This window comes from Camelus ferus, chromosome 5 (assembly GCF_009834535.1).
Source record: "Camelus ferus isolate YT-003-E chromosome 5, BCGSAC_Cfer_1.0, whole genome shotgun sequence".
In the NCBI taxonomy this organism is placed as follows: Eukaryota; Metazoa; Chordata; class Mammalia; order Artiodactyla; family Camelidae; genus Camelus; species Camelus ferus.
Window position 1 is genome coordinate 96,812,115 of NC_045700.1, and position 18,171 is coordinate 96,830,285.

Here is an 18,171-nt window from a genome sequence, read left to right on the forward strand (position 1 = left end):
AAAAGCAAATACAGATCCACCTTGGGTGCAGCTCCCTCCCCTCGGGCCCCAACATTCCCACAGGTGAAGACGAGTCACACATGAGCTCACGGTGAAGTATTACCCAGCGCTAGAGACACGGGGCACCGTGAGCCAGCGTCAGGAAGGGAAAGGAGAAGAAAGCGGCTTGGTTTCCCTGTGTGAGCTTTATTTTTAGTACATTGGTTAATATAAAAGTTGTGAATTAAATGTTTTCTCATCTCCTGCATCCAAGAGTGAATCCATGGAATTCTCAGCTAGTAATCCAAAACAATGTGTCCTATTCTTAAGAACAGTCGAAGTGCAAAGGGTCCAAATAGCCAGTCAGTCTGTGCTCTTAAAGAATGAATGAGTACTGCCCGAATAAAACAATGAAAGAAAAAGAAAAAGAAAACTAACGGTGTGCAGTCTAACGTGTGAATGAACGAATATTGAAATAACGCACGTTGTGGGTGTACTTTAAGGCTTCATGCAGTTTTGCCTGTTCTGCTTGTGCTGTGGTTAAGTCCAAGCCTAGAGTGCATGACTCTCTTCAAAGTATACCAAGTGTTGTGAATGCTTTGGTTCAGATGTGTCAAATCAGCATATACCAAAAAAAAAAAAAGGAAAGAAAAGAAAACCAGAATTAGAGCCTCTGAAGGAGGACTTCAGCTGGTGCAACGGCCAGAAACAGATCATAAAATAAGTGTGTTTGAAACGTTTACAGAACTAAGCAGGGACGGGAAATAACGGGGTAGGATACAGGGGGTGAGAACCACACAGAACTCCCAGAAGTAACAGTGCAGTCCTTTACATTTTAAAGCTCAGCAGACATGTTAATCAGTAAATTAAATGGAGCTGAACAGAGAATTAATGAGCTAGAAAATATGTCAGAAAAAATTGCCCAGAATGGTCACAGGAGGACAAAATGATGAAGCCATAAAGCCAAGGTTAAAAGCCACGCAAGGCGGCACACTCCAGCAGCTTACCGGGGCCGGAGCTCTAACGCCCTCCCTGAGGACGGGCCACGCGGCGGGCGGCGACAAGGGCGCGGGGGACTTGGACAAGGCAGCACTCACGAACTGAGCAATGTGCGCTCTCGCCCTCAGGGATTAAAGCAGCACATCCTTCTCCAACACATGGGCACCATTTACATTATTTTACCAGGTAACAGGCACAAAGCAACTCCTAATAAATTTCAAAGACTTCGTGTCAAATGAATCACGTAATTTGAACACAATTAAATTAAAAATTAATAAAAGATCATTAAATACCCATATGTTTAGGAATTTGAAAAATAAACTCCTAAATAACTAACACACAAAAGAAGAAATCACGATACAGATGTAAGTAGCCTTAGCAGTAGATGATCACGAAAACACCGCCGGCAAGATTTACAGCACCCCCGCGTCCAGCCGGCGGGGAGTCCAGGGACAGTACACAACCTCCCCCTGTAAACAACAGCCAGCAAACGGGACAAAATACATGAAAATAACTGTTCAGACACAGCATGACAGGCCGTGCAGGGCGTGAGCGCTGAGAGAAGGGAGACACCCGGCGGGGAGCCCCGCAACCTCCTCCAGGTCCCCCTGCAGGCACTTACAGACCTCGGGTATGGCGAGGTGGACCCACGCAGCTCAGCAACTCTGACGAGCTGAGGAGATTAAGGTCAGAGTTTAGGCGGGTTGAAGCAGATGGAATCTGTGGGTCAGAGTTCTGGATAGGAAAGGCTTGCTCAGTCACAGAGCTCCGGAAATTTGCACAGGGGTCCCCGTGAGTCCGCAGACTACCAGTCCTCGCCCGGCTGGTCCAGGCAAAGGAGACTAGTGATCCCCAGTGAGAAGACATCTGCGTTCCCACCAACCAGAGTACCTCCTGCTCCCTGACCCCTCCACCCCGGCCCCGGACCTTCAACAGAGACCCCAGAGAAATCACATTTTGCTGTGAGCTTAACTGTCCCCAAAGTGACATCTGCCCTAGAGTAGACCGTCCTAGAGTAACTCTAGAGAAGCTTAAAAATCAGAACTTGAAGGATCAAGTTAGTCCTCGTGTAATTTAATTGCCTGCCAAAGCAAAGCCCAACCTTCCTTATAGGAAGAAAGCACAATTCAGACACATCTAGAATCCAACTTAAAAAGAAACTACTACTCATGCCAAGAAGCAGGAAAAGATGACCTAGAACCAGGAAAAACGTTTGTCAGTAGGAACTTGGATTTTCCTACAATCATCAAAGAATTGATTCAATACTTTAAAAATCTACCCCCAAAAAGCAGCAGACTCAGACACGCTTTGTACATGATTCCACCATACACACAAAAAACAGGTATTTCCAATCTTACTCAGACTCTAAGAGAACAGGAAAAAGGCAGGGAATCCAAGGGAGGGGGGTTATTCCCCGACTCACTCAGCGCTGGTTGAGGCTAAAATGACGTTGGCATCAAATTAGACAAAGAACATGTGAAGAAATGAAGATTATAAACCGATTTCACTGATGAACATAGATGCAAAAGTCCAAAACATCAGCAAGAAGGTCCAGCAGAAAAAAAGAATAATAAAAAGGAGAATACAGTAGACTTACTCCAGAAATACCAACGTGGCGATCGATGTATGGCTTCACATTAGGCTGTCTATCAGTGCAACTCCCCACACACCACGTCAGAGGAGGAGGAAGGCAAGACGAGGTCCTCCACGAAAACTGAAGATGCAGTCAAGAACTTTTTAAAGCCTGTTTATGATAAAACTCTTGGCAATATGAGGATAAAAGAAAACCTCCTTAATCTCATAATAGAGACCTGCTTAAAACCCACCCAAACATCGCACTTAATGGTGAAGTTTTAGGAGGATTTTCTTTAAATTCAGGAGTGGGCTCCAGTTGCCTGCTACCACTTTTCCTTGATACTGCAGCAGAACTTGCCAGAGTGATAAGGCGGGAAAAAGGAAAAACAGTGACAAGATGTAGGTTGGAAAAGAATAAACCAAACTGTCATTATTTGCAGACTGTCTGCTTTCTACACAGAAAGCAAGAGGCTCTGCAGACAAATTACTTGAATTAGTGGGAAGGTTCAGCCAAGTTGCTAGAAACCAATCACTCAGTGTGCTAGAGACCAAGAGTTTAAAAGTTATTTTTAAGGTGATATTTTTAAAATATCCAAAAGCATAAAGTACTTCTTTTAAAACATTTTTTATTGAGTTATAGTCATTTTACAATGTTGTGTCAAATTCCAGTGTAGAGCACAATTTTTCAGTTATACATGAACATACTTATTATATTCATTGTCACATTTCTTTTCACTGTGAGCTACCACAAGACCTTGTATATATTTCCCTGTGCTGTACAGTATAATCTTGTTTATCTATTCTGCATATGCCTGTCAGTATCTACAAATTTTGAACTCACAGCCTGTCCCTTCCCATCCCCCACCCCCTGGGCAACCACAAGTTTGTATTCTATGTCTGTGAGTCTGTTTCTGTTTTGTATTTATGTTCTTTTTTTTTTTTTTTTTTTTTAGATTCCACATATGAGTGATCTCATATGGTATTTTTCTTTCTCTTTCTGGCTTACTTCACTTAGAATGACATTCCCCAAGGACATCCATGTTGCTGCAAATGGCATTATGTTGTCGTTTTTATGGCTGAATAGTATTCCATTGTGTAAATATACCACTTCTTCTTTATCCAGTCATCTGTCACTGGACATTTAGGCTGTTTCCATGTCTTGGCTATTGTAAATAGTGCTGTTATGAACATAGGGTTCCTTCTGGATATATGACCAGGAGCGGGATTCCTGGGTCATATGGTAAGTCTATTCCTAGTCTTTTGAGGAATCTCAATACTGTTTTCCACAGTGGCTGCACCAAACTGCATTCCCACCAGCAGTGTAGGAGGGTTCCCTTTTCTCCACAGCCCCTCCAGCATTTGTCATTTGTGGATTTTTGAATGATGGCCATTCTGACTGGTGTGAGGTGATACCTCATTGCAGTTTTGATTTGCATTTCTCTGATAATTAGTGATACTGAGCATTTTTTCATGTGCCCATTGATCAGTTGTATGTCTTCCTTGGAGAATTGCTTGTTTAGGTCTTTTGCCGATCTTTGGATTGGGTTGTTTGGTTGTCTCTTATTAAGTCGTATGAGCTGCTTATATATTCTGGAGATCAAGGCTTTGTCGGTTTCATATGCAAAAATTTTCTTCCATTCTGTAGGTTGTTGTTTTGTTTTGCTTATGGTTTCCTCTGCTGTGCAATTTTCATTAGGTCCCACTTGTTTATTCTTGCTTTTATTTCTATTGCTTGACTAGACTTCCCTAGGAGAATCTTTTTGAGATGTATGTCAGATAATGTTTTGCCTATATTTTCTTCTAGGAGGTTTACTGTATCTTGTCTTATGTTTAAGTCTTTGATCCATTCTGAGTTTATTTTTGTGTATGGTGTAAGGGAGTGTTCTAACTTCATTGATTTACATGCTTCTGTCCAGTTTTCCCAACACCATTTGCTGAAGAGACTGTCAAAGTATAAAGTACTTTTATAGGAAGAAATGTCACAAAGGATGCGTACAACTTTCACGAAGAAAAATTTTACACTTTACGAAAATATTATAGAAAAATCTAAATAAATGAAGAATTATAATCTGCTCATGAAAAAAGAAATTTCAGTGTCTTAAAAATGTTTATTTTCACCCAAATGAATCAAAACATTCAATGTAATTTCAAATGCAATCACAAACCAGTTTTTTTAATGAAACTGGACAAACTGCTTCTAAAGTTTTACATGGACGAGTAAGACACCACAAATGCCAAGAACCAGCTTAAGGAAACAAAGAGGGAGAAGGCAGCACGGCCCACGGATACCAAACCTCGATATAAAACTACAGCAACGAGCACAAGGTGCTTGGGACAGGTACGTAACGCCACTGTGACAGAAGGGACCCAGAAACCGCCCTTCTGATACTGAACAAAGAAGACTTTACAAGCCGACCAGAAGAGCAAGGGCTGCTGGGCCAGCGATGCCAAGAAAACTGGTGTCATGGGCTGAATGTCTCTGATCCCCCGAAATTCCCATGTTGAAACCCCACCCCACCAAGTGTGATGGTGTTAGGAGGTGGGGCATTTGAGACGTTCCTCTGTCACAGGAATGGAGCCTCAGCAATGGGACGCGTGCCCTTATACAGGTCCCAAGAGAATGTGCCTCCTCCCTGCTCTCAGCCATCCGAGGACTCAATGAGCATTTGGCTGTCTACAAGCCACAAGGGGGCTCTCACTAGGACCCCGCCATGCTGGCACCCCGACCATGTTGGTACCCTGATCTTGGACTTCCAGCCTCGGAACTGAAAGAAATAAGTTTCTGTTGTTTCTAAGCCACTCGGTCTGTAGTGTTGTTACTTCTGGCCTGGACAGACTGAGACAACTGGACAGCCATATGGAAAAACACAAAATTAGATTTTCTACCAAAACAAATTCCACAAAGACTGAAGACTCAAATGTAAAAAACAAAGTTTTGGAAAAGAATGAAGAGGAGTGTTATCTCCATGCTCGCCTTTAAGAAGTTCTTAGCCTATGGAAGACACCAAAAGGAAAAATCCAGGCATCAAGAGACCATCAAAAGGGTGACGAACAGCCCACCCACCTGGAGATGTCTGCAGCTCACATGGTCGGTAAGGATCCACATGCAGAACACATGAAGAGCAGACAAAAATCAAAGAAGAGACACAAAAGAAAAAATGGGCAAGAAGATATGAACAGGCAAATTACAGGACAAGATACTCAACCACAGTAGTAATTAAGAAAGTGTTGTTTAAAATCGCATTCATCAGATCACAACATTAAAACGTCTGGCAACACCATCAGGGCTAGGAACTTACGGATCACCAGGGAAAGTTGGTTGGTTCACCTGCTTTGAAAACAACACGGCAATTTCCAGTAAGGCTGTGGACCACCCGGCCAGCAGCCGTGCAACCAGAGAAGTGCACGCGCACCCGAGAGAGGCACCGAGCGTCTGCAGTGGAAGACGGGGCGGGGAGGAAGTGGCGCAGCCTGTGTCCCCCGCCTGGAGACCGGGTGCACCAGCTGCGGTCCCCTCACACAGGACCGCGGTCCAGGCGTGAAAGCGAATGGAGCGTCCTTGCAGGGGAATCCACAAACGCACAGGCAGCACAGCGAGGTGCAGATGCACGTGGGGGGCAGGCGAGCAGAGCCTCACTCTCCCAGCAATGCTGCCGAGAGCCCGGGGTGAACACTGGGACTCTGACGCCCAGCTCGGGGATGGGAAAACCCCAGGCCTGGGGTCTAATCGACTGATGCCAGGGCCTTGAGGTTGACCTTCTGTGATGTCAGCAAGGTGGATGGGACCTTGCAGGCCTCTGCGGCCCCGTCTGCAAAGTGGGTAAGACAGGCCCTCCCCCTCCTCCCTGAGGAGCCAGGGAGGGGTCAAGGGAACGGTGAACACTCCAAGTGCTGCGGACAGGGAGCACGTCGGAAAAGCCCTGTTTCTACAGCCGATGAGGGTACGTGGCTGCTTGTTGGAATATTCTGTACTCTTATTGTGTGTTCTGTGACATTATAACGTTTTTTAAAGATTTAACTTAGCAAGAAATCAGTCTGACCTGAGAGGGGACCTGTGACAGAAGGCAGAGCTGTAGATGGGGGTCTGAAAGGGGCTGGGAGTCCCTGGGCAGGACACATTCACACGCTGGAGGGTGAGTGGAAGGGCGAGGTCCCCTCAGCAGCTACTGGGGCAGGAGGGGCGCGGTTTGAGAAGAGCATGACCAGTTCCCCGATCCCTGCGGGGTGGAGAAGCCTTGCGCTGCTGGCCCCGGGAAGGCAAGTACAGCGGAGCTGTGACAGGCGATCACAGGCCCAGGAAGACAAGCAGAAAGACAGAGGTGCGGGGGCGCCAGCCAGAGCCCGAGAGCTGCAGGGGCCGCTCAAGAGGCTTCCTGTGCCAGTGGCAGGGAGTGTCTGCCCTGCGGGCTTCAGATGTGTGCGTCCAGTGGAGCAGGGAAGACGGTCACTGGGGAGGAGAAGGGGCCCAAGGGGCCAGGTGACAGTGGTCTTGCACATGGGTGGGGAAGTGACTGACAGTGACGACCACGGGACAGGGAGCCCGGAGCCGGGAGCTGGGGTCCCCTGGAAGGAGGGGAGTTGAGTCCCGCAGCGACAACACGCGAAGGGTCACTGCAGACACGGAGGAGGGACCACGCCCCCAAGGAACTCAGGTCTGTCTCCTTAGGGCTCTCAGAGCACTTCAGATTTCTGCCCCAGCCTGGGCCAGGAAGCACGAGGAGAAGCCTGATTGCTCCAGAAGCGCCTGCGAGGTGACGATGTAGGCGAGAGGCTGACTCAGACCCAAGACGGCCCCTACGGCCAGTTATGGGGGCGACCATGGAGCAGAAGCAGACGTGCCTCCAGCCCAGGGGCCCGGCCCGCAGCCCCCAGGGAGGTGGACAGGCTGCTGACAGTGGCACCAAGGCGTCCCTGGCGGCTCTGCCTTGGGCGTCTGCTCGTCAGACCCACGGTTCATCCCAGGACATAGCATCAAACTGTACCCTCTGAAACCCTGATTTTTCTCGAAGAGCTTGGGAAGACAACAGAACCAGCTCTTCTTAGTATTACAACAGGTGTACATCAGAGTCCACGCCAGGCCCCGCCCCAGGCACCTCAGAAGGTAAGGGAGGTCCCTTGGGCTGGATACGCCAGGCACACTGGTTATGCTCAAGACCCCAAGAAATAAAGGGCAGAGGTCACTCTGAACCCCCAAGAGTAAAGGGTGTGGAATAGGCATCACCCCGACCTCAGGCCCCTAATAACCTTTCTGGAGGACAGAAGGGGGCCAGGAATGGCCCAGAGGGGCTGGCAGATCAGCGGGAGCCCTGGGGTGCCGAGGGGGAGGACTCATGGATCCAGCGGGGGTGGGCGGTGGGGAGTGAGGCTGAAGAGGGGCCTCGGGTGTGAGTCTACCTGGAGAAACACCACATGGATGGGGGAGCCCTCCCCCTCCCCCTGCCCTTCTTCACAGTGGGCAGTGGCTGCCAGTACCTCAGGCAGACAGCAGAACATTCTTCTCCACAGGTAAGGAAGAAATCATCCTGCAAGAATGAGGTCCTCAGTTTGGAAGCCAGGCCCCACATTCTGGGGTTAGACGCAGATTGGCACCCAGCCCCCACCCCTTCGCCTAAAGCAAACCTGCCAACAGACACGCCCACCCCCCGCTTTGCCCCCCTCACACTCAGCTCTGGTAGGAATCCTGCCCAGATAGGGGGAACCCCGAAGCAGTGCACTCCCCTCCTCAGCAGACCTCCCTAACGAGAATGGACCAAGGCCTTCTGCGTAGGTGACTCCCGGATAGTAAGAAGCTTCAAAGTGAAAGACCTAAATAAGCCAGCAGAAAACAAGCGCCGTGAAAAACAGGTAAACCACAAGCAAAAACAAGCATATGAAAAAAAACCTCTGTAGACTTGCTCAGAATGCTTCAAGAAGACACTACATTTTTGAAACAAGAACAGGATGCTATGAAATGGGAACACTTAGAGACAAGGAACACAGCTCTGAGACAAAAAGGAAAAAAATGTAAATGCTGAAATTTACATACAAAATACCCAAAATGAACTAAAAAATGAAGTCCAAAGTGTTAAGAAGGTAGAACACAAACAAGGAGACAGAATGAGAGGGGAGACAGGAACACAGAAGACCAATGCATGAACTCAAAGAAGCAGACAGAAGAAAAGAAAGGGGAGAAACCTGTGAACAGATGAAAGAGACTGTCTTCAGTTGAAAGGCCCCACTGAGCACCAATAAGTGCGTAAACCCACACCTAACCCATCCACATGGATGGTCAGGACCCCACAGATGAAGAAAGGATCCTCAGAGATTCCAGAGAGGAAAGACAAGTTGCTGACAAACACTTCTTACAGGCGACTGTATGCGGAAGATGATGGTGCCAATGCCTTCAGCACCGCCAGGAAGTGCCCCAGACAAAGCATCTACCCAGCATGAGGACGAGCAAGGACTGGACACCATTCATAGAAGTCACACAAGGATGTGCTCCAGCAAAACAAGACAGGAAACCAAGAAAGCAGCAGCTCTGAGGCCCAATGAATAGAGACTCCAACCCGGGGGATGCAGTGAGCAGCAGGTGACAGACGGGAGGAGGTGGCTTCCAGGGGTGAGGGTGCCAGGGAAGAGGGGACTCAGCAGGAGACAGAGTGAGTGAGAGCTGGGGAAAGTGAGGATGAAAGAAATGAATTCAGTATAAGAAGGAGACAGCTGAGCTCTAGGGGAAATAAAACACCTGCCTGGGCTCGCAGTAAGACCAAAGGGACTCCTCCTCCGATCCGGGCCTGGCCCACCACATCATCGCTCTTCTCGGAGCTGCCACCCTCCCAGGCACCGGGGCCCCAGAAGCAGGTAGAGAGTGAGAACCAGATGACACTGCCCCAGCCCCACGACAGCCCCCTAGAAGCATGGTCCCCACTGACCCACAGGACCTGGGCCTCGATGACCACTAGCCCCGACGCCCACCCTCCTGGCCTCTGGTGAGACAGATGAGGAGAGAAACTGAGGCCCACCTGGCAACCCCAGCCCCGACAGAGTGGCAGCTGCTTGCCCTGGGCCCACAGGAAGTGGACTCCTTGGGCCAGAGCAACTGGCTCAACAAGGAAACAGCACCTGCCGAGTGCCCACCGTGTACAAGGCACTGTGCCGGCACGGGGCGCTGTGCGGACGGGTAGGGGCAGAACGCACTAAAAGGTCTGTGGAGTCAGAGGCAGTGGGGGCAGAATCTCAGGTCCTCTCTGACACGTCACGTGCCTTCTCAGGAGCCTCAGCCTCCGAACCTGAGAAACGGGGACAAGACCCTGCCTGTTGGGGTCTTGGGAGCATCAGGCAAGGGGCGCACTGAGGTGCACGACACAGTGTGCGCCTGATCAGTGTTCCTTCCTTCCTCCCTGACCCGCAAGCTACAGTGGGTGACACCGGGGTGCTTACGGAGGGCTCCAAGGTGGGAGCTGGAACCTCGGTGTGGGGCGCTGCGGGAGGAGGGCCACAGCAGGTGGGAGCTGCAGAGACGCGAGTGTGAGTGCATGCCTGAGCGTGTGAGTGCGCATCGGGGCAGTGGCTCCCGTCAGCCCAAGGGCAAACTGGGGAAGGGTGAGGTGTGAGAACAGGAGGCCTGGGCTGGGGGTCCTCCCCAGGCCCCAGGGGGCCCCGAAACCTGGGTAGAGGGAGGAGCACGGGGCCACTTCCCCGCCCACGAGCTTCAGAATGGGGGACGAGGTGGGGGCAGGGGAGCCAGGGCTTGTCCAGCCCAGACGCAGGATCAGGATTAGGAGATTAAATCCAGAGGAGGCTTCAGAGAGGCAGCAGGCCCTCCTGCTCAGAAACCACAGCCCAGCCAGCAGCCCAGCCAGCAGGCAGGAGGTCGGGCTCAATGCCGGGGTGGCACCTAGGAGGCTGCAAGGGGTGTGGTCTCCCCCAAGGGAGGGAGCTGGCTTGGGGTGCTGTGGGTGGGGGAACCAAAGCCTGCAGGATGGGCTGGGGGGGAACCCAGAGGCTCAGTTTCAGCTGACTGCTGACCTTGACTGTACCCTCCGTTCTTCCAACGTCCCCAATACAATGATCCCTTCATTGGGTCCCTGAGGCTGGGGGTGCTGGGGGAGCCTGGGGTCAGCCAGCACCCATCGGCCCAAGGCCAGGATCCTGGCAATGCTCAGGAGTGAAACAGCAAACCTGCTAAAACAGGTGGGGGTAATGAAGCACGCCCCCGGCCCCTGCCCCCTGTCCCCGCCCCGACGCCTCCCCTGGGCCGTGCCTGTGCCGGGTGAGGCAGGGCAGGAAGAGCTCATGAGCTAATGGGACAGAACAGAGGACTGAGCAGGCACCCCAGCCAAGCCAGGAGGTCCAGCATGCATGGTCCAGCCCCAACAGGGCTCTCAGCAGGGCACCAGGGTATGGAGCGGGGAGGGAGACACCGAGTCCCCTGCAGCCACCTGGGTGGGGGGGTGAGCCAGGCCCTTTGGGCCTGAGGACACTAGATGGGGGGGTGCCCTAGGGACACTAGGGACTGGGTAGGAGGGCAGCCATGTGCTCATCCTGGGGTCATGAGCTGCTGAGTGACTCCTGGCCACTCTCTGTCCCGGGGGAGGCAGCTCAGGCCCCTCCACCTCGCAGAAGTACGAGGTCTCAGGCCTGAAGGGCTTGGCAGGCCTGAGCCCATGCCCTGGTCAGTCAATCCTAAAGGCCAGGATGGGGCTCCCAGTGCGGGTGGCCCCTCCACGGCACCCAATCCGGTGGTAGCAGGACCCCGTCAGAGCACCCTCCCCGGCCGCCCCCAGCTCACCCACCTCGGCCAGCCGCAGGAGCTGAGTGGGCCCTTGGAGACTCCCCGACCCCCTCCAGGCCCATCTCCATCTCCCACCATGTCTCCCTACTCCCTGTCCCTCCCCCAGCCCCATCCCACCACCCTCCACAGAGCGCATGAGAGGACTTCCCTGCCCTGCTTCCGAAGACCACGGCCAGCCCTGGGTCAGCAGCGGTGACACCAGGGAGGACTGAGAGGGAACAAGGCTGGGTGGCTGGGCCCCCTCTGCCCAGTGAGTCTAGGTGTGAATCCCGGCTCTGCTGTGCGCCAGCTCTGGGCTTTCGACCGAGCCGCAGCCTCCACCTGGCCGTGGCTGGCCCAGAGAGAGGCCCCAGGACAGGCAGCCTGTGGGCCACTCCAGCAGGAGGCGGAAGGGGCACACCCAGTAGGGGAAGCACCCAGTGGGGGGGATGTACAGCAGGCATCTGGCAGGCCTTCATCACAGGGGCCTCCCTGGGAGCCTTGGGGTTGGGGGACTCTGATCCTACCTGATCCTAGCCTCTCTCTGCCCTGTGGACCACACCCCACAGACGACACTGCAGTCCTCAGGTCCCGGCATAGCCAGGGATGGAGTTACTAGTCCCTTCCCTACCTCAGACCCAGTACCCTCACCAGACTTCACACCCAGGGAGAGACTGTCCCCTCCACCCCGTCTGGGGCCCTTAGCCAGTGGCCTCCCTGCCACCATCAGCCCCAGAAGGTCCCTAGATCTTGACCTCAAAGAAGTGCAGACCTGAGATGTCGCCCTGGCCCTGGCAGCATCCCTCACCCCACTGCAGACACTGCACCCCACTGCAGGTGCCACACCTGCTTCACACCTGCCTAGCCCTATTCCACAGCCTCAGCTCAGGCGGATGGCCAACCACACCTGCAAAATGGCCGCCGCAGGTACAGCCCCAACCCCCCACTCCAGACCCCGGAGCTTCCCTTCAAACCGCAGCTGCCAGACCCAGAGGAGGATGGGCATGATTACCCTTAGCCAGCCTCTAGAGCAGGGAGAGAGGGTGGGTCGGGTGTGATTGTTCTGTAGACGAGCGTGATGGGTGTCGTGCTGGGTCCCCAGGGTTCGGACCAGGCCAGCCCGCCTCTCCGCACCTCCTCCTCTCCGCAACTCCTCCTCTCTGAACCTACTCTCCGCATCCTCAATCTGCAAGATCCAATCCTTTGCTATAACAGGCCTTTATCACAGCAATGCAGGCATCCCTTGGAGGGGGCGGCTTCTTGGGGAGGGGTCCGCGGGTGCCTGGAGGAAAGTCCCTATTCCTAGGAACGTGGGCGCGCATCGGGTCCGCGCCAGGGCGACGTCGCGCCCGCGCCCGGCAGGCCCCATGACTTGGCATTCCCTCCTTCCCCTCCCCCTCCCGCCCTTGCGGCCCGCTGTCCCCCAGCCCACCCAGTGCCAGGCAGGCTGCGGACCCTCCCTCCCCGCCGGGATGCTGCCCCGGCCCCACCCGAAGAGCGAGGGCTGCAAGGTGTGTTGAGAGGGGTAGTTAGGGCGAGAGGAAGCTTAAAGGACGAGCGAAAAGGGTCTAAGCTGCAGTGTCCCTGTCATCCGAGCCCAGGCGCCTGGGGAGCGCCGCCAGCCGAGACATCGCGGCCCGCAGCCCCCTCTCTGCCCGCCGCCAGGCCACACCTGTTACTGGGGCGCGGGCTGCGTGCACGCAGGCCTCGTTCGCTGGCGGCCCCTCCCAAGCCTTGGGTCTTTCTGGAAGGGAGAAGGGGTCTCTTGGGAAGAGGACGTGGCTTGGGGTGGGGTGATGGGCAGTCCCGGAGGTGCACACGAAGCCGCCCGCCCAGACATCCCGCCGCAACCCCCGCCCGCCCCTCCCGCCTGTTTTGCTCTCGGCTCCAGCATCCACCCTCCCCCACGGCGGGGACCAGGGCCTCTGCCCGCGCCCCGCCGCCCTGGGTGCGCTCCCCTCCCGCCTGGCCGCGGCAGCCGCGCCCCTCCCCGGTGCCTCATCCGCGTCCTCTCCCCTGCTCGCCATCCCTCCCTCCTCCGCCGGTCCAGGCGCAACCTCGGCCGCATCCCTGCTAATGGCTCCACTCCAGGAGAGGGAAGGATAGGGGAAGGGGGAAGGGTGTCTCGAGATGCCGCCGGCTGCCTGTGCCCTCCCCGTGGCGACCCCCGCCCATCCCAGCAGAGAGTCCCCCTGCATTGGTGGCCGCAAGTGAAGGGGCCTTTCCAGAGGGCCCTGCCCGGCAGCGAACGAAGGGCGGACTACTCCTGAATTTGCACCATTGTTCTCCGCGAGGACGGGGGAGGGTCGGGGGAAGGGAAGGGGCCGCACGGCGCCAGCGCCTCGGGCCGAGACTCGGACGCAGGCGCGGGGAGCAAGCTCACCACCCCGGGGCGCAGTCGATGCAGGTGCAGGACGCAGGATGCAGGCGCGGGATGCTGGGCGCGGGAGGCCCGGCGAGTGGCTGTCTTACCTCTCAGGCGTCACTGGCGTTGGCCCGGCATGGGCACGGGCATGGGCGCGGGTCCCCGAGCGCCGAGCTGCTGCCGCTCCTGGGCTGCGCTCGGCGCTGTGACGGCGGCACCGCGTGACGGCTGCGGGCCCCCAGCCTGGCCCGCCCCGCGCCCCTCCCGCCGCGCTGGTTGGCTGCGCGCGGCTCCCGAGCCCCAGCCGCCAGCTGGTTTGTCGCGCGGGGAGAGGGACGGGCGTCACGGCCGCCTCGGGGATGGGGTTGGGGCCGGAGGGGGCTGGGGCCGGGCTGTGACATCACCGCTGACACCGCAGCCCGCTTGATAGAGAGGTGGGGGACCACACGGCTCGGACGCGCCGCCCCCTCCCCGGGTGTAGCCCCCTCGCTACGCTCAGCCCCAAGGCCCCCCTACCCTCCCGAATTTGCCCGCAGACCCTACGCTGGGCCTTTCGGAACTCCGACCCCTTTCAAATGAAATCACTAAATCTCCACCTGCCCCACCCGCGATGCCATCAGCACGAACGCATCGTCGCGAAGGGACAAAGCCTGGGTGGCCTTTTTGCACCAGGGAGGGGCTGTAGAGGGCGGTGGGGATACCGACTCCGAGGTGTAACAGGTGAGTCTCTCAATCACGCCTGGCGTCTTGGCCAGAGCCCTGGAGGGAGACCAGAGGATGGAAGACAGCCTTCCTCGCGGGGATGATGCAACCGGCCGGCCAGCGGACCAGCCGCCTCTCCTCCCGTCATGCCTCGTGTGGAGACCCCCACCGTCCTCTCGCCCCACTTCTCCAGGTCGTCAGCACCCCTGTTCTCACACCCTGTTTCTCCAGCTTAACTTCCTTGGATCAAGTCACATGTGGCTCCCGGTCCACGCTGGCAAACCCCAGCCTTCGCCAACCCCTCAGCTGCTTTCCCGGCCTGGCACCTCTGTGTGCCACTGACCTCCAGCAAAGGCCCCGGCACTGGGCGACTTTGACAGATCCTCTGGCCAGCTCTCCAGAACTGCGGTGGGTGCGATGACGGCATACTGCCAGGACACTGGGGCGCCAGGACACTGGGCCAGGACCCCCTTCTAACACGCCCCCTGCCGTCAGCAACCTCATGTCCCCAGGTTAAGCCTCCCTGGCGTCCAGCAGGTGCCAGGCGCTGCTCCAAGGGCTTTGCTTGGTTAACAGTTTAATCCTCACAAAGCGCACCTCAATTTGCAGCCCCTGTGGCTTGTGCCTTCAAAGCAGCAAGGGCACAGACGCATCCACCGTTTCTGCAAAGGAGCCCACCCTGCCCTCCAAAGGCACCTAGACAGCTTCTCCTCCTTTTCTATTTCCTGGAACCACCTGCATAAAAGAGAAATTATTTTCTTCCAAATTTTGGTAGAAACAGTAAAACTACGCGGGCTGCCAAAGTGGGCTTTTATCATTTCCATTTTCATCGTATTTATCCCTCTGGTCAAGTTCCGTATTTCTTGAGCCAAATTTGGCATTTTACATATTTCTAGGAACTAATACATTTCATTGATTCTTTTAAATTACTAGCATGTTTATTCTTTTCTGTACTTATTTCTCCTTTTATCCTATATTTTGCTTATTTGCATTTTTCTCTTTTTTAGTATTTTCAAAGGACAAACTTTTAATTTGTTAATCTTCTCATCCTTCCCGTTATTTCATTTGTTTCTGTCTTATCTGTTATTTCCTGCCTTCTTGGTTCTTTGAATTTGATCTGTTGCTCCATTTTGAGCTAAATGCTTAGCTCATTTATTTGTAAACGTAAATTTTGGATCCATTTAAAGCCCCCAGACTCCTTCCATAGCACCGCCTCAGCTGGGTCTCACCAATTCAGACACGGTGTTTCAGCATCATTCATGATCTCCTTTTAACCCCATGGATTTACAACCCATGGGTTATTTAATAATGTTATTTATTTTCCAATAGTGTTTCTTTTATTATAACCTTTTGTTACCAATTTCTAATTTAATTGCATTGTTGTCTGAGAACATAGCCTGTGTTCAGTAGGGATCCTGGCAGGAAGCAGATGGCACAGTCAAATGGGGTAATTTGAGCAGTGCTTGGTAAAAGGCATACTTACTAAGGTGTGGGTAGGATGTAGGGAAACCACAGAGCTGAGCGACAGGGCCTGCGACTGCCTGGAGGCAGGGGTGTGCCCCAGGTAGGAGCAGAGGCCTCTGCGGAGGGACGCAGCCAGCCTGGGCACCCGCCAGGAGGGGTCTGGGAGAGACCCTGGACCTCACTGTCCCCTCTCTGTCAGCGCTCCCTTGGCCAAGCCCACCTACTGGTGACGCGGTCTGTTTGGGGCAGTCTCTCGGAGCATGGGGCAGAGGGGATTTAGAAGCACCCGGAAGACAGCAGCCCAGTCTGTACGGCCGTCCTCCTCTGGAACTTACTGAGGTCTCTTTAGGTCCTAACACACAGTCTGCTTCTGTAAATACTCTACATGTGCTCAAAAAGACAGTGTTCTCTGTATGATGGGTATGAAGTTCTGTATACATTTAACAGTTCAAAATTATTAATTATATTGATCAGGATTTGGAGATTTCTGCTAATTTTTTTAACAGCTGCTTGAGCTGTTGAAGTATTATTTTTAATTAAAGTCTCTGGTTACAACTGTTGAAATATCTCCTTTCCCATGCAAATCTGGCAGGTGTTGTTTGATGTACACTGAGGCATGTTCTTAGGTATTTAAATAATTTTGATGGATGTGCGTTATCATTCTGCGGCCCCTTTCATCAGCATGCATGTGACGTCCTTTGTTGTTGGGTTTGTCTGTCTTTCTTTTATTTGTTTGTTTGTTTGTTTTTATGACAACTTTACTGTGGTAGGGTTTTTTCATTTTTTATTTTTGCTTTAAATTTGAATGTCATACATGAAGAAGTCAACGCAGTGTCCTTTGGTCCATGTTGGTTAGTATGTCTTTTGCCAACTTTTCTATTCTAAAATTCTTGTATCTTTTTTTTAGTGTATCTCTTTTAGACAACCCATTGTTAGAATTTTAAAATCTAGTCTGTTCCCACCTTTTAACTGGAATTCAACCCACTCGCATGTATAGTACTGTTATATTGAGACTTATTTTTGCCATCTTATTGAAAATTTCCGTTTACTGCATATATTGGCTCCTATTTCTCTTTGAGTACAGTGAATTTTCTTCTGCTGGTTTATCTTTATTCTTATTTTTCTTCTTATGGCAGTTGCCCTTATTTAAGACCCTATTTCTATCTTTTCTTTTTTTTTTAACCCTATGCACTCTGTAGTTACGAATTCTCCCTAGCATTCAAGTACATGCGCTTGGTCATTTATTCCTCACTCCTCAGCACTACTGAGGCTGTCTGGCGTTACTAGTTCTGAGTTACTGTGGGGTATACGCTGTCTCTTTCCTTTGGTACTCATTTCTGTTTAAGACGATTATTACACCCTCCGAGAAACTTGGTCATCCATAGTGTCCATACCTCTTGAAGAGTCTTCTGCATCTGTGTTACTCATGAAATACAAGGTAGTTTTTAACGTGGGTCTTGAGGTGGAAAACATTCTAAAGCTTTGTATCTCTGAGAATATTTTTCATTATACTTTGAATTTTTCTGGATATAAAACTCCAGGTGCAAAGTTTGTCTCCTCGATACTTAAAAGAATGTGACTCTGTGGTCTCCTTGTATGCTGTTGAGAAGTCCAGTGTTTCTTGGGTTCTAGTTCCATGCTCTTTCTCTCAGGATGCTTCTAGAATCTTCTTACAGTGTGTGTATTTTTTTTTTGTCTCCTGCTGGACTGTCTATGAGCCCTTCATTCTGAGGTTGTTTTTCTTTAATTCTGGAAAAATCGTTTCCTTTGTTTTTCAAATATTTCCTTCTTTGTTTTAACTTTTTTTTTTTCTTTTGGGATTGCTAGCATCAGTGCCCCTCCCCACCATCAAAATGGCTGGATTAACAACCAGATCCTCCATGTTTTAGCTTTGGAATAGCACACTCCCCTGGGTTCTTCCAACACACGCCTGGCCGCCTTTTGAGATGCATGTTGGCATCTCCTTTCAGCTGTGCACTCCACCTTGTCACCACTCACTATGACACCTCTGGTTTGAAAATGTCCACTTGGATTGCATTTCAAATGTATCTGGTGAGTTTGTTAGCATGCAAGTAAGGGCTTCACACCCCTGTGGAGCCCAAACAGCTTCTGGAAAGATGAGGGTGGAGGGAGAAATTATGGATTTTTTTTCGTAAATAAAGGAAAATCAGTAAAAATTGACATGTTTAGAACAGAGGTCCAGGAGTCTGTCTGCTTCCAGCTGGGGGCTGCTGCCCTTCTTTCTCCCTGCAGACAGATCTTGAAAAGATGATCAGACCGACATCTCAGGTCAGTGTAACAGACCTCCTTGCTTTCACTTCACTGCAGTGTGGAA

The 18,171-nt window shown here is 52.5% G+C and overlaps 1 protein-coding gene across 1 annotated transcript in view; it reads right to left on the reverse strand.

Moving 5' to 3' along the window:
• Positions 1 to 13,920, reverse strand: part of KIF1A (kinesin family member 1A) — an 83,766-nt gene extending 69,846 nt beyond the window's left edge. The window contains 1 exon segment of the mRNA XM_032480709.1: positions 13,778 to 13,920. The gene's annotated coding sequence lies outside the window, so the exon portion shown is untranslated.
• Between the last annotated feature and the right edge of the window lie 4,251 nt (positions 13,921 to 18,171).